We start from the raw sequence: 15,551 nt of genomic DNA on the forward strand, positions 1-15,551 counted from the left end.
GCTCCACTTAATTGATATTGAGCGATGCAGTGGTAGCGCGCACGGGGCCGCTGCTGGCTAATTTGCGGTTTAATCAGCGTTTGTAATGAGAGGCGCTGATTAGCGCGGGCTGGAAATAAAAGAGAGTTACAAGGAACGTCTGTCAGAGTCCGGTGATAATTCACACTAATTGTAATGATTAGAGCAAACTGGATGACTTTGGACTTTTCTAATGCGCCGCGTGGCAATGTGCCTCTGTGGGGGGTGCAGCGCGCGTGAGCAGTTTATAGCCCAGACATGCGCCTTGGTTACAGATGAAGACTAAGGCTTTATATAGCCTATAAAAAGTAGGCTATAAAGATTGACAAAAACATGCAGCTGCGCACGCGTATAGAAACCGGTCAGATGAGAATGGTGATTAGAGCTTCAGCAGCTCAGTTATACCAGGAGCAGGAGGTACAGAGGAAGATGTGTTCCTCGAGCCGCGCTTTGCCTCAGGAATCTAAATCTGACATTAGTGAAATGTGCGCGTGCAGGCCTGTGCGCAATTAGCGCGCGAGCGCAACGCGCATGCGACCAAACCAGGGTTTACCACAGAATCAGATATTTCTATGAGTCGAGTGCATATGTCGCTCTATTGACGGAAATAACGTTTTGGTGACTTAGCTTATCAGAATCTAATGAACCATAATAATAATCAATGAAATGCTAAAAAGAATTAATTTGTTTTAAACCCCCACACAAATATGGCATATATACAAACATACATATACATACACACACATATATATATACACACACACACACACACACACACACACACACACACACACACACACACACACACACACACACACACTCACGCGCGCGCGCACACACACACACACACGCACACACATTTGTTCGATAAAATATATGCTATTTGTGAATATTAAATCTTCCTACGTTTGTTTCCTTAGAAATGCTCAGACATGCAGTCTCAGCTGCAGAGGCTGCACAGATGACCTATTTGATCTCAGGTGTGACGTGCCACTACAGTGACCTTCTCCTTGTGATCCAATGGTCCGCTACACACGGAGCCGAACAGGTCGCCTGGAGCCTCCATCGATTCTGCAGGCAGGGGTTATCTATACGGGCTATTTTAATGTCACAGAGTCAGACCAAATTGATGGTGATAAATATTTGCCGGAAGATTAGGTGTGGGGAGTGTGTCGAGGGTGCTCTATCTCAGCCGCCTAACCTCGGCAGAGCTGTTCCTCCCTGTGTCGGATTAGCCCCATCCATCCAGTGTCAATGGCTGTCTTGTTGAGAAAATCGGTGAGTAAACACGACTGACAGAGAGAGACCACTGCCTGTGCACGTGCGCCGCCTGATTACTCATACAAATAGACTCCAAACCAGGTCTGGCCACTCCTCTAATGTTTTCTTTTTGTATTTTATCCGCATCAGCCCCACACTCGCCTCTCTGTCTCCAAGGATTCCCCCTTAACTGCTGTCCTCACTTTGTCCCCCATCAATCACTGCACTATTGTGTCCTGGATGTTGGAGACTGCCTTAATATCCCTTGCTTCATCTCTATTCACTTTTATTGTGAAAGAGGTTTTGTGGAACCCAGAACAGCAATTTAAAGGTGGGACATACACCTTAAAAGTAGTAAAGCAATTTGGACAAGTAGCAGAATGAAATAGTGTACATCAAATATGAAGAATCAACATTCATATAGAAAATTAAATTTGCATCATTATTTTTTAAGATTGAGGTTACACTGTTTAGCAGAACTGGATAAGTAAAGAACTGTGAGAATGAGGATTAAGAATGGAATATTTATAGCCAATTAAAATGTATTATGTATATTTATATATGACAGTAAACAACAAACAAACTGTTCATCTCTGTGGGGGAAGCCTAATTATATCAGGTGTTAAATAGATCCTGTTCTGTGAACATACAGCTCCGTCTCGTGAGGGCCCTTGTGCTAAGATTTACAGCAGGACAGGTTTTGAACTTTTTTGCCCTCCATGTAAAATGAAGACATTGCACCTCCAATGGCGTCCCGTGTATTTTATGATGGGTCCCTGACAAATAGGGCCCTCCCGCTATGCTTGGGTGACCTCCTTCATTCTGCACTTGGCTTGTTTACATAGCACCAAGATCATTTCCACGGATTAAACAAATCACTGCCTGAGGGACATCCATAATCTGCTAACGGGTCAGTAGCAGGACAATGGGGCTAGAATAGATGTCTGTGTCCACATGACCTCCCTCTGTAGTAGCCACCAGTCCCTACACAAATCCTGGACTAATCCTGGTTTAGTTCTGGGTTTAGGTGTGGAATGTGTCAAAGTGCTAAAGCAGCTTTGATAGTGTACTGTAAAACAAGTCGATTTAAATGTTTTATTATCTTTAGTATTTATTTGCCTATGAGTGTTCAATAAATAGAAAAATGATAATGATCGATTTACCATACAAATGCAGTCCTATTGCAAAGAGGAGGAAACAGGCCCAACAGTAGTGAAATGACCCGTGACCACACAAATATTGTATGGATTTTGGATCAATCTACCGTCTTATAAATTGTTCAAATTTTATAACAAGGTCTCAATTCACTTTATTATTTAAATGGCTTTTCACAAAAAAACATTGCAGTGGCAATCAGTGGCTCTTTGAATAAAACACAATTTGTGAGAGAATTTGTTATATCTGTCACAGATATTCACAATTAGTAGCGGTAATTATTTGATAGTTTCTGCAATTATGTCTTAAATGGTTAAATTTGGGGCTGTGTGGAAGCGTAATTGGCCTAAATGCATTATTTTACATATTTGCATAATGAAGAAATTGGTAGAAAATTGTGTTCATTCATTTGTGAAAAATCTCATGAATTTTATGAATGTGAAAGGTCTGTTGGTGCAGGCGGTGACTTTGCAAGTTGGTCCCAGAGGAGAGCTGGGGAAAGTGGGGCACAGGCACCAGGCCAGATGGGAGAAAAGAAGCAGAGGTGTGCTGAGTTTTATGATGAGGATCAGCCGCTGGTTTTACAAATAATTATACTGTATGTAGACGACTGCCACGTTGTATTTTAGTCCTCTCCAAACATTACTCATACAGATGAGCAGCTTAAAGGGATTATTTTTTGTCTCTATTAAAGTTTGACTGTTGTTGTACAAAAAATAACGACTATTCAACTCACATTTATTTTGATTCTTTTAATAAAGGCCCTCTATTCCATTTTTGGAAACACAACACAAAAGTAAACAAAATTTGCAATTACTTCAGCACATAGCCTTCATCAGACAAAGACAGTTCACAGCTGGAGCTGGAGCGACAAGGAGCATGTCCGGGGCCATCACTAGATGATGTCACAAAGTGAAACTCTGAGTTTTCAGCTCTGTAGGGTCAAATATGTTATGTTATGTTTGTTTTAATACACAGAACATTGTGACAGTGGATTGATTATAATCTAGACGTTGAAAGCAAAAAGTAAACAGGTACATTTTAAATCTGCCTTGCTCTTTCTTCCGCTGTTATAACTGTCAGTCTTTTCTTCTCATATTTAAACGCCTTTTACCACATTACTGTGCTTCTAATGAGAAGCTGCGTGTTTATGTTTTGTGTTTGGAGGATCATCCACATTAATTATAATTTGACAGATCCAATTAAAACTGTAGGCCCATAATGATCTGATGAGTTTGCCACCAAGGGAGGCGTCTGAAAACAAACAGCACTAGTTTAATGCAAAGGTTGAGGAGCAGGTTTAAAAAGCTTGAAAAGCTGAGCGAGCGCACACAGGCCCATTCCCCTTATCGTCGCTCCCTCTCCCCAGAACCTCATAAAGCTCATAGACAATAATGATCTCACCATAGACTGTAATGATCCTGCCATTTCATGGGGTATTACACTATAATGATGATAGTCCTCCACATTTGCATCCCATCCACCCTTTAGCTGCAGATCAACACTTCCATCTTTACCTGGTGTGGGTAATTTATAGAGCAAAGGCGTGACTGTGATGTGCTGGAATAACACAAGCCATGCTCCAGTCAAACACAGAGATTTATTACACCAGCATAAACCCAAAAGCCAAACAAAATGGCATTTCTAAAGCCAAGCAATGAAGACATCCAGGAAAAGGCACCAATGACAGCACATAAAGGATGATAGGACTGGAGACCTGGGAGGGAGGGGCTCGCCGAGGTGGGACAGGGGTGTGGTTCAGAAAAACTGGGAATGGGAGTGTAAAGATGCTCTGGAGTCCTGTCTGTTTTTACAAAAAGACACAAGCAACAACACAGCAGACACACAATGACTGAAGGAGGAAAAAACAACAAGCTTGTGCGTATTTTACTCACGGAGTTAATGGGAATAAAATACCTTGGTGGATGAGTGCAGATGTGTTTGATACAAATAGTCATTTTCCTATTTGCTGCCTCATTGAGCATGATGAATGATGGGAGTCAGGGAGGCAGTGTGATGAATGGCAGCACCTTGGCTCCATTGCATGCCCTATTGATTCTCCTTCTTTATTACTCCTACAACCCAGCTGGCTGTGGCTGCCCTCCCCACTCTTAGCTCTCACTGGATAGGAGATAGGGTGGTGCACTACTGTAAGCTGCTCGCACAAACCTGGGAAAACATGTACATGTGTATGTGTGAGTGTGTCCGTGCTGAGGGAGCTTATGGGCAAGAAAAATGAGTTTTATGATTAGTAGATTAGAGACCGTGAGTCTCTAACAGGGACTACTAAGGGAGCCATTTCATTAAAGGAGCTCTCTGATGACAACAAGGGCACAGCTAGAAAGAAACCAACTTTACAAGTAGGAAGCTTGGGATCGTGTTAGCACAAAAACAATTTTGTTAGAATATTATTATAAATACCAGTCTATGTGACAGTCCATCCATAATGTCTCAATCATTAACTGTTTGAATTTAAATATTAGCACATTAAAGTATTACTAATATGATTCTAGTCTGACCCTATTGTCACTATGAAGAATCTGTTCTCTTCATGAGAAGATCTGCTGTCAGTCAGTGTCACATTAGCTGACACAAAGCAATTATCCCACAAAGGTTAAGTCAGGAAACATACAGGCCAACCTGGGTCAGTTACTCCAGACCAGTACAATTCCCTAACAACCCATCACAAGTGTGAAAAGCTGATTCAAACTGTGACTTGTGGAGCGATGTAGAACCACTGTGTTCAGTACTTCAATTTTGTGAATGCATCATACTGGGCCCAGATATCTGAATCCAATCGCTCATTTGAAAAACAATACTCACAGAAAATAATGTGCAATATTTGAAACTGGTGATGACTTGGATTTCAATTCATTTTCTCATTGGACTAGAAGTAAAATGATTCCCAGCAATAATATTCATACATGATTACATTGCACGGCTCACATCAACATGTGCACTGCCCACAGGCACACACCACTGTCTCCCTCTCACAATGCCTGCCTGAAGCTTCCCACACTAAATTACAAATGTTTCAGAGGATTAGAGTTGCAGGACATAATGAAGCAGTGCAGCACACTGCAAGGTAATTACCCAACAGCACTCCTGCCGTCCGGCCGCCTCACGAGCAGAAAGAGAAGATGAATAGCCAAAGTACAAGAGCAGTGACCCCTCAAAAGTTTCATTTACCATCTCTCTTTCCTGCTCCCTCCCTGGGATTGTTACAAGCTTGGAAAAGGTAATCATTGGGGGACAGTTTTGGTAGGGTGATGAATGGTGTGTGTGTCTTTGGTGCTCGTACATACGGTTATTTATCTGCAGGGGTACAGGCCTCAATGTAGGAGGCTGGAGATGCAGAGCGCACTGAGCCTTATTGAGTCACAAGGGCTGGCTGAGCAGAAGAACATGCCAAGAGAAGGAGAGAGAAAAGGGACAGACATGCACCAAGTGGACAGACTGCTTGGCTTTGAGACATGGAGCCGATCAATTTTCCCCTCCAGCCTATCAGTCATGTGCTCTCTCACTGTCCGATTGTGCTGATGACACACTTTGGCTGCCCATCGGTCCATTTCCAGGCCGGCAGCACTGAGAGAAAGTCTGCTGTATTTGTCTTGAGTGTTTGTGTGTGTCAGTCAGAGCACACACCTGGGGTTTGTCCGAGTGGAGGAGGTGAGGAGGGGAGGCTGAGCAGCAGCCCCTCAGGTGAGCTGCACTAAAGCTCTTCTCCCAGGCGTACCAGCCTGGTGGCAGGATCCAAGTCTTGTCAATGCATAATGCATTAGAGGCCTCCTTCTACTGACAGCCCCCTCTGCCGCTCTCCTCTCCAACAGGCTGCCTGCTAATCAAAAACGACACATCCCAGTGTCCAGACGCACACTTGCAGGCCCAAACACACACACACACAAACTGAAATATACTAATCAAAAAGTGTGTTTCCTGGAGGCTGACTCCCAAGAGAAATCCAGCTGGAAGAAATTGGAATAATTTATTAGCTTACAAGTTTTTGTTGACAGTTAGCCCAAGGCTATTTATCTCAGTAATAGAGAACGTCTCCAATGTGGCAAAATTGACCAAATCAAACAGCTTTGATCAGAAAATGAATCTGGCAAGGCTGTCTGTCTCTCATGGTCCCAGGAGGCAGCGAGAAACAAACAAAACTGAAACACTGAATGAGAGGGGAAAGAGAAATTATTTAACAAGTTACCATACAAGGGAAAAATCTCAGATAAGCTCATTCTCCAAGTAAAATATCTACCATAAATGATTATCAGTGTGACAAAGAGACTGCTGCTTTTTGATTTATTGATGATAAAATAATGTGACTGCACGTCAAAAGGGAAAATATTTCTTCAGTTTTGTAAAATATTTGGCTTTTTCATGATATGACAATTCAATTATATAATCAGGACATACATGACTGAAAAGTCAATGTTTGTCTGTTTGAAGCAGAACTGTAAAGCAGTACCTGCAGACTTCCCTCTCATTCCATTTCCACTATAGACTTTACTGTCCACCATGCACTGTCACTGGCTGTCAGTGACAAAGACACTGAGGCGCACTGTAAAACATGCTTTTGACATGTTCCCCAGGCATGCCTCTCACTCTGAAGGACACATTCATTTATCCAGCCCCTGACAGACAGTTCAAAGGGTCATCAGGCTGACAACAAAACTGAGGGACAGTAACACACCACAATCATCTCAATTAGCACAGAAGCCTTTAAGACGTAGGCGTCATGCTGGCGTCTCATTGTGTTAAATGCATGTCTTGTACCTAACAGCAGGACGAGGCAGTGTGTAGACTCAAAGTTTACTGAGCAGCACTGTAAAAAATAATGATTGGATCATTTGTCTATAGAATGGGATAAAACATTGACCCACCAGCCCCTCCCCTGCACCTGTTCTGCTCCTTGTCCTCTCCAATCTATCCGCCTAATGAATTTTTACCTGGCACAGACTGTTTAAAACTCCATTTGGAATAGTGCCTACAATTACCTCCTCTGAGTCTCCAAAGTAACTACGCACAGCCTAATTAGTATGCATTATCAATTAACAAACTTAATAGCTGGCAGATTGATTGGATCCTCTGTAGAAAGGGCCGGAGCTGAAACGAAGCAAAATGAAAAATCTTCTCCCTACACACTTCCCAGTTTTGTTGGATTTATTTGGTGGAAAACATGTCAATAAACTCTTAAAAAGATATAGATACTGTAGATATAAAAATTATATCTACAGTGTAGCTGCATCTTGGTCTATGTAAAATGTTAATGCAGCTGCTGCTTTTTCAAATGGGTTTCTACAGTTTGTTGCGCAGTTTGAAGAGGAAAGATCAAAAAAGTGTATGTATAATCATTGCATTTGGTAGTGTGACTGTATAGAAAGGAGAAATGGATTTTCTTAACACATGCATTATGAATTATTGTTATATTAGTACTATTATTGCAACTACTAAGATCCAAACACTTGCATAAACCCTTTTTTGTTTATGCTATGGGAAGTACATAATGCTACTTTTTGTTGTGTGTGTTTGAGTTCGTATAAGACTTGTACTTTAACCATACCTGCTTACAAAGGTAGTAAATCACAAATTCCTCTTCAACAGACTCCCACAGGGCTGTCTAAAACAAGGGCATGGAATCATATGGCAGACCTAACATGGCACATTTGTTTACATTACAGGCCCTGGTGTACCCTGCTTGGTAAACATGAGCTGAGACAGAAAGGAGCTCTTGCAGTAATTTGGTATTAGGAGCTTTATAAGCAAAGGCTGATGATGTGGGCCATGGTAACAAGACAGATGAAAAAGAGAGCCCCTCCACGGCAGAGGAAATAGCACTGGCAGGCAATAGCCAAAGCAAGGTAATTTGTCAAGAAGATGAAAATGATTGTTAAAAGCAAGCATACATTTTGTGGACACTGACGCTGCTGTTAAATTGTGCTGTGTGACATAAAAGTCGCTGAATGGGAACAAGCTTCAGCATTTGTCACGCATCTGTTAATGAATGCTTTTTGTTTTCTGATATTTAGTTGGTTTTACAACACAACAGAAGAAATGGATGGTGTTTTCAATTTTACCCATTCCTTGTGCTGCTTTCTTTTGTTCTTCTCCAAAACGGTCCAGAATAAGTCTCCAAATACAAACTTTTACACTTTAAAGAAATAATCCTTTAATAAATATAATTCAACAGAAAGTGGGTTAAACTATTCAAATAATACTTGCATTATTGTTGTTTTGTTTAATAAATAGACTACTCAACAGAACATTTATATTGTGACATGAGCACATACTATTTATCCACACACAATAACAAAGCAGTTCTCTCTTTTTTATTCACTTTCTTAGACTGTGACAATAGCTATTTGACTGTAGTCACGGTAGGAATCAGTCTTTATTTGCGCTCTAATGCCCGGGTAACATTCATAAACGTACCTCCAAAACGTGTTTGACAGGGTCGTTTTCGATGCAAATTGGCCCGTGCGTCCTGAGCCTGGAGCGCTGTCCGTGGTGCTGAAATGAGCGCCACATTGATTTTCTTTTTAATCAAACCAAATGTTTTCACCTGATTCCGGCGCTCTGATTAAAGGAACTCGTTTATTTACATAAATATCAATAAAAACACATTATGACAATTACTTGCCCTATTGGTCACAAACTTTATACGCCTGAAAAAGTACTTTATTTTCATTAAGCAGCATGAAATGCAGTGATTAACGCACTAATTACGGCCACTATAAACAATTAGTTTGGTTCACTTTTCCTGTAATAGGTCATTGTTTTTGATAGAATCAACAGCGCGGTGAGACTAATGCGGACACAATAGGACAAAGGCCGTGAATTCCTGCAGCAGGAGCGGACAAATAGAATAATGTTTGATCTTTTCTGTGGACTGCTGCTTCTTTTGGTAAAAATGGCTTCTCAGCAAACACGCAGCAGAGTCCAGAGGAGAAGGAAAAAAACAGTCCATTACCTGCCACAAACACCAGTTGTCCAAATAGTTCATAGTGCGGTAACACATAGAGCGGCAGAAATGTGCTGTAAATGCAGGGAAGCAGCGAAATCGAGGAGTCACATGCAATAAGCGTCACCTTGGCGCATGGGGGACAGTGGCCCTATTGGACCCGGACACTAAATCGCTGCAGTAACTTCATGAAAAAGTAAATAAAGTAAAGTAAAGTACAATGCTTTTTGTTTTGTTTTTCACTTTGGATGTAAAGAATGACTGTGAGTATGAAAATGAGGTTATAAACCCGCGAGTTACTGTGGATTCGTATTGAATGAATTCAGCAGTGTCACGTGAGCATTGTGCAGAGACAAACTCACTTTGAGAACTAGATCCAAATAGTAATAATTTGCATTTACCTTTAGGGATTTGAGATAAGAGTAGCTCCTCAACTTTTGTTTTCAGGCCGTTTGGCTCTCCGTCATGAATAAAAAAAACACTATTTTCAAAACAAAAAGCAGAGCAGATTAAATGGGGCGTGAATTGTGGGTTTGGGGATCTCTTTACAACTTTTACAACTTCCATAGACTATGTTAGAGGCCAGAGCTCCACAGAAGCCCACATCAGGGACATGAAGCCAGACTATGTGGCAGTGCGCACAAGGGTTTGTGTGTATCTGTGTGTATTGTGATGCTGTGTTGTGTGCGCATGTGGCTCCTTCCTCTTTTTTCTCCCTCACCCGCCTCACTGATGTATATTTCGTTGTCCGTGGGCTTAATTTTGATTTATAGTCCGTCCATAAATTAGAAAAATATGTTTTAGAATCCCATCCCGCGGAAAAGCAGCCAGTGATGTCAGGGGATTGGAAGATATTTAAGATGTCAGAAATACATATTGGATTAGTGCGCTTTGTTCCCCCGCAACAGCAGGTGTTTAATCATTGCTGATGGCTGGAGCAAAATGCGTTAGGACAGGCCAGGCCCAAAAAACTCGCACCGCGTTCCCATTGCGATAAATCATACGGTCTGGCGTTGTTACATTCTCGCGCACATTCATCTCACGCACATGTTCCAACACCAAGACGCGCAGTAAAGGTTTTGGTTTATGAGGCGCGCTCTGTGCTTTCGCTATGGGTTAAATAACTTGAGCAACTACAATCGGAAATATGTTGCCAGAGTTAAACAAAACTGCGTAATTTGATTATTTTTTCTAATCTCATCATATCAGCTTTGGCGCATAAACCTGCTGTGGTTATGATGTCGCTGTTTGTTTGTTTAAAGCCTAAACATTTTTTCTCAAACCAGATTTAATTCAAGGTTGGCCTAAATGTGAGTAGTGGTTCATCAGAGAAATTTAAATAATCAGATATAATTGATATATATCGGATTGGTCTTAGTTTACACAGGATTGTGGACGCAATGTCAAAAACTGCTGAGCAATTGGTTTGTGTGTTTCTTTCATTTTTAATTGGAGTATTGTGCTCTAGAGTTTAGATGGAAATTTGAAATGTTGGCAGGTTGCAGGTAAACTAGACTTTTTCCAGCTTGCCTATTGTAAGGATTGAGTTTTTCCAAACGCATAATAATCCAGAGCTAACTTTAATAACACAGTAATATCAGACTGGCTTTCACATTCGGAACTCATTTTACTGTGACACGGCGCAGCCACATCTGCCTTTGCACGGGGAGACAGAATTATAGACCGCCAATTTGCGCAATCGGCCCCTCCAGCCATCACCAATCACTCCAAGACCACATTTATACTAAGCACGGTGGGTGACGTGTTCTTCGGGTTGGTGACCAAGTGCTGAGCCCTGACCCCGTTAATACTGAAACTATTATAATTTTGTGGGTGTTTTAGTTTTAAATCTCTAGTAGTTAGACTTACTGAATGTGGGAAATTGTCCTTTTTAAATATTAAAGTTGCAAAAACCTAGTTGCTTTACTTTAGAGTTCATCAGCTGGGATCTAAATGACAAAATCTAAACTTATTAGAAAATTGAACTTTTATTGTTTGGTGCAGAGCATTTGAAGACAGGCAGCAGTTTCTGCACAACTATCAAAATGTGGATCAGACATGGCTTTTGCCTTTTTGTAGCAAGCACTGGGGGCGGTGGGGCTTAAATGAGAAAGAGGGACATTTTTAAAGTCATCTAAGGAACTGGAAGTGGAACCACTGAGGGGTTCATGCTTGATAACAGTTTGATTATGAGATCACACACCTGAAAGGAGACACATGTCATTTCAGGTATTTAGGAGAAAACTAAAACCTCTGACTATAATCATTATTTTACATTTTGGTCATTTTAAACATAAAGTTAATAGAAATGGGTCCATTAACGTCCTATTCAAAACACCTAAAATGAGAGGCCTCGCCTCTTCATTTGCCATTTCACTGTTATGTTGTTGTAAGTAGCAGCAGATTTTTCACACTAAATAAAGGACTGTGAGCCGGGGTTGGATTAGGTAAAAGCAAACATTTTTTGATCACTCATGCCTCAAATGTAGAGAAAGGCAGGATTACACAAACATGAAACCATAAAGACCTGAATGTCTCTAAAACATGAGAGGGTCTCAATATCTCCTCTACATTTACACCTTTTTCTCATTGGAACTTCTAACTTCACTTAAAGCAACACCACCTGCATGAACAGAAAGTTCTAACCGTGTATTTCTCCACAGAGAACATTCTCCATAGAGATAAACCTTTTATGCTCTACAGTGGAACATATGTAAAGATTCAATGCAATAAAATTTCCATGGCAACAAGCGTGTAGACGACCTCGAGTCAGGCTTATGGAGATGCAAGCCATGCAGCTCACAGTAAGGATCTGTGTTTTTCAAGATTTTCAGTGCAATATTTATTCTTTTATTATAGCCTATTTTTGTGAAAAAGTCAAATGGTGCCTCTATGTCACCACAGTCAGCAGGTAAACAGAACAGAATCATACACATCTTAATAATGAAATATAGTCTAGTTGTTTTGTTTTCTTTCTCGGGTGTTTTCCTGGGAGCACCTCCTCAATGAGTCTCTAATTCTTCTCTAATTCAGAGTGTCATGGTCATGGCTGTATGTTCCGGCTACCACCCAATGGCCCTTTGTCGCCCCATTTTGCTCTCCCCAGCATTACTCAGCTCAATGACACAAGGCAAATTGCATTTAATAAATGAGCTTAATGGATTCGACGATTGGTTAACGCCACAGTGTTTCCTCTCGTTAGGCAAAACATTTGTTTCTCACTATCTTGCACCAGCACAGGGTAGTCTATATTCATGTACGCGCGCGCACTCCCCATTGCAAATACACAGGCTGTGTCTGCTCAGTGTGGTTTGTCTTTGACTTTATGCGTCCAAGTGCATATTTGTATTTGAGGAAATGCGCTTTCATCTTTATCCCACTCCTTAATGTTTTACTCGTTCTGTTTCATTATTGGCTCGTTAAAATTCTGCAGTGAGAGGTGCAAAGTGCTTAAACCCGGAGCACAAGTGGTTAAATGTCACGACACCAGCCTGCAGCCATCCACGTCCTCCTTTATGGCCTCTCCATGTTTGGATGCGCAAAACAATCTAATCGGACATTATTGATGTTACAGATGTTGTTGTAATCAAATTATCGGTCTGTGAAGGGCCCCTCTGTCATCACACAGATGAAATGTGGGAAAGGTCATTGCGCGTCAGTTTAATGGCAACTTTGAAGCTCAGGTGACTGCGTCGTATGGGCACGGATGGCAACGCTGATGATTTCAGAGCTCAGGGGTTCAGGGGTAACCTTTCTTATCCAGCATACATACATGTGCACACATGTGGATACAGGAAAACTTTATTTTGTTTTACAAATAACTAAATATTGCACTGGGCCAACAGATTTATGGTTATAATATTACAACAGATGCGTCACAACCCTCCACTTTACTGAAAGGAATGTGCAAAGGGGGTAAGGTGTCATAAATGGAGTGGTGCAGCGTAGCATTCCCAGTTTATATGGAATTCAGCAGTGGAATCTTACCGTGTGTTTTTTCCATAAAATAGCTGATTTTGGTCAATATTTTGATTCTAGGTGTAGATAGCCCTATGTCAGTGTTTTAGATGTCGACTTTGACATTACTTGTGTTCGGCCGTCAGTTTGGGCGCATTAATCCAGACTCAATTAGGTGTCAGTGCTGTTCCCACTTTGATGATAGCCTTGGGCTGCGGCGGCGCGTACAACCCTAATCAGGAGAGTAAACTCCGCTATATTTCAATTTGTGAAGGCGCTCTTCCGCTCGAGGGGCCCGTGGCACCGGTGATAAATAAAACGCCCATTTACTCGCTGCTGGCCGCGCACACCCAAACCGCTTGCCACCAGCTCCGCAATCATTGGGCGCTTTAGACGCTGAACATAAATCACACAATTGGAAACGCTATGATTAGAAAATGCCAAACTCAAACAAATGCAGCGTGTAACCTTGTCAGGCCTCGCGCTGATGTGAAATCATCTCCGGCGAGAAATGAAACTAAACGGAACAATTGTCTCTTATCCAAATACAGCTTAAGACATTCACACAGAGGCTGACCAAAGTTAGAAAGTTGTTACTACGGGAAGCAGGAATCAGCTCACTCCACTAATACAAACCTAACAGGATTACAAGACCCTCAGTGTAATCCGCGACATTAGGACACATCTGCTATTAAGCACGGTGCGTTTAACTCTTTTCAAATGTTAACCAGCGTGTTACTGAAGGCGCGCGCTGTTAATTGTGTGATTGAGTCCATTTATCTAATCCCTGCACCAGCCGACCACACCACACTGGATTTGGTTCAAGAGCTCTATTCATATATTTCCATATGACAACTGTACAGACCAGTCCAATTAAAGGCCAGTCACTTTCCATTTAAGCGGCCTCAAAAGATCCTGCTGCGTGCGTGGCCCAAACAAAAGGATCTTTCCAAAGCGTTTAAGTCCTCAAAAGTGACTGTGTCCGCCCCGGGCCTCCTCCCAAGGGAATACAGACTAGATCTGCTGTTTCTAAGCGCGCTATTGTGCGCTAAAAAGAGGCGCCTGGTCAGTGCGTGATCAGCACCGTGGAAATGAGATGCGCATTTAAATCTGTGACAGAAACTATAGTCCAACTTGCGCATGTCCAGGTCAATGAAGCGGCCCCAGGACTGAGCAAGAGGCTCTCTACATCTGTGAGCCACGGGGAGGATTTTAAAATGATGCATTAGCATTCTGATGAGCAGGCCGGGCAAATGTTCACGGGCACCCGCAGGAGCCTGGCATAGTCTGCTATGGACAAGACAAAAGTCCCTTTAAACACAAATGCACACAATGAAGCACAGGACCATACACTCCATACACTGTAGCCTAATATTTAGGCCTATACTAATACAAAATAACCTTTATTTGGGCCACAATGGGGACATTCAGTGTTGCAACGTACAGTCCAGGAACAGCAAGAGAATAGAGATAGGCATCAAAAATCTAAATACATAACTATTAGCAAACAGACTTCTATTTAACAACATTCTGCAAGTATATTATAGTATAAAGTATGAAATATAAGGTTAGTGACCTCGGTGTCCAGTATACAAGTATAGCCTAGTTCTCAAATAGGGAAATATTTTCTGGGATATTAGAAGCCTTTTCCCCAAAAGTGTGTATTATATATATAAAGAACATTATAATCCTTCTGGTAGGATGCACATGTTATAGTGTGTTGTTGTGCAGACTATGTGTCTTTGTGTGCTCTGTCTCTACAGGTCTTCATTTGGAGCACCCGGAGAGCCGCAGTCCCTGTGTGTGCGTGAATCACTCTGCTTTATGAGTGTTTTGCACCACTAATAAGCCACTATGTCAGATGGAGTCAGCTTTAGTGCACATTTTAGGGGAGCAAATTGGTTCAGAATAGGACCATGGAGCACTTTAGAGGCACTCACCTTCTTCTCACCCCTTTTAACTTATTAACTTAGATTAACTCATTTTAACCTGTCAACAGCACAAATAAATCACACTCTATTTCTATGGTGGTGTGTTGCCCACAGTAAATGTGTTTATCTACAGCCTTTTACCTGCTAGTCACAATTAATGAAGGCGATCTCCATTTGCACTGTCTGATCACTTTTTAATGCACTTGAGTGGTTTTAAAGTGCAATCAAATGCTAATTAAAATCATGTGGGTTTTTTATTACCACTAAAACCG

The sequence above is a fragment of the Periophthalmus magnuspinnatus genome, chromosome 23 (assembly GCF_009829125.3).
Source record: "Periophthalmus magnuspinnatus isolate fPerMag1 chromosome 23, fPerMag1.2.pri, whole genome shotgun sequence".
NCBI classification, from domain to species: Eukaryota; Metazoa; Chordata; class Actinopteri; order Gobiiformes; family Gobiidae; genus Periophthalmus; species Periophthalmus magnuspinnatus.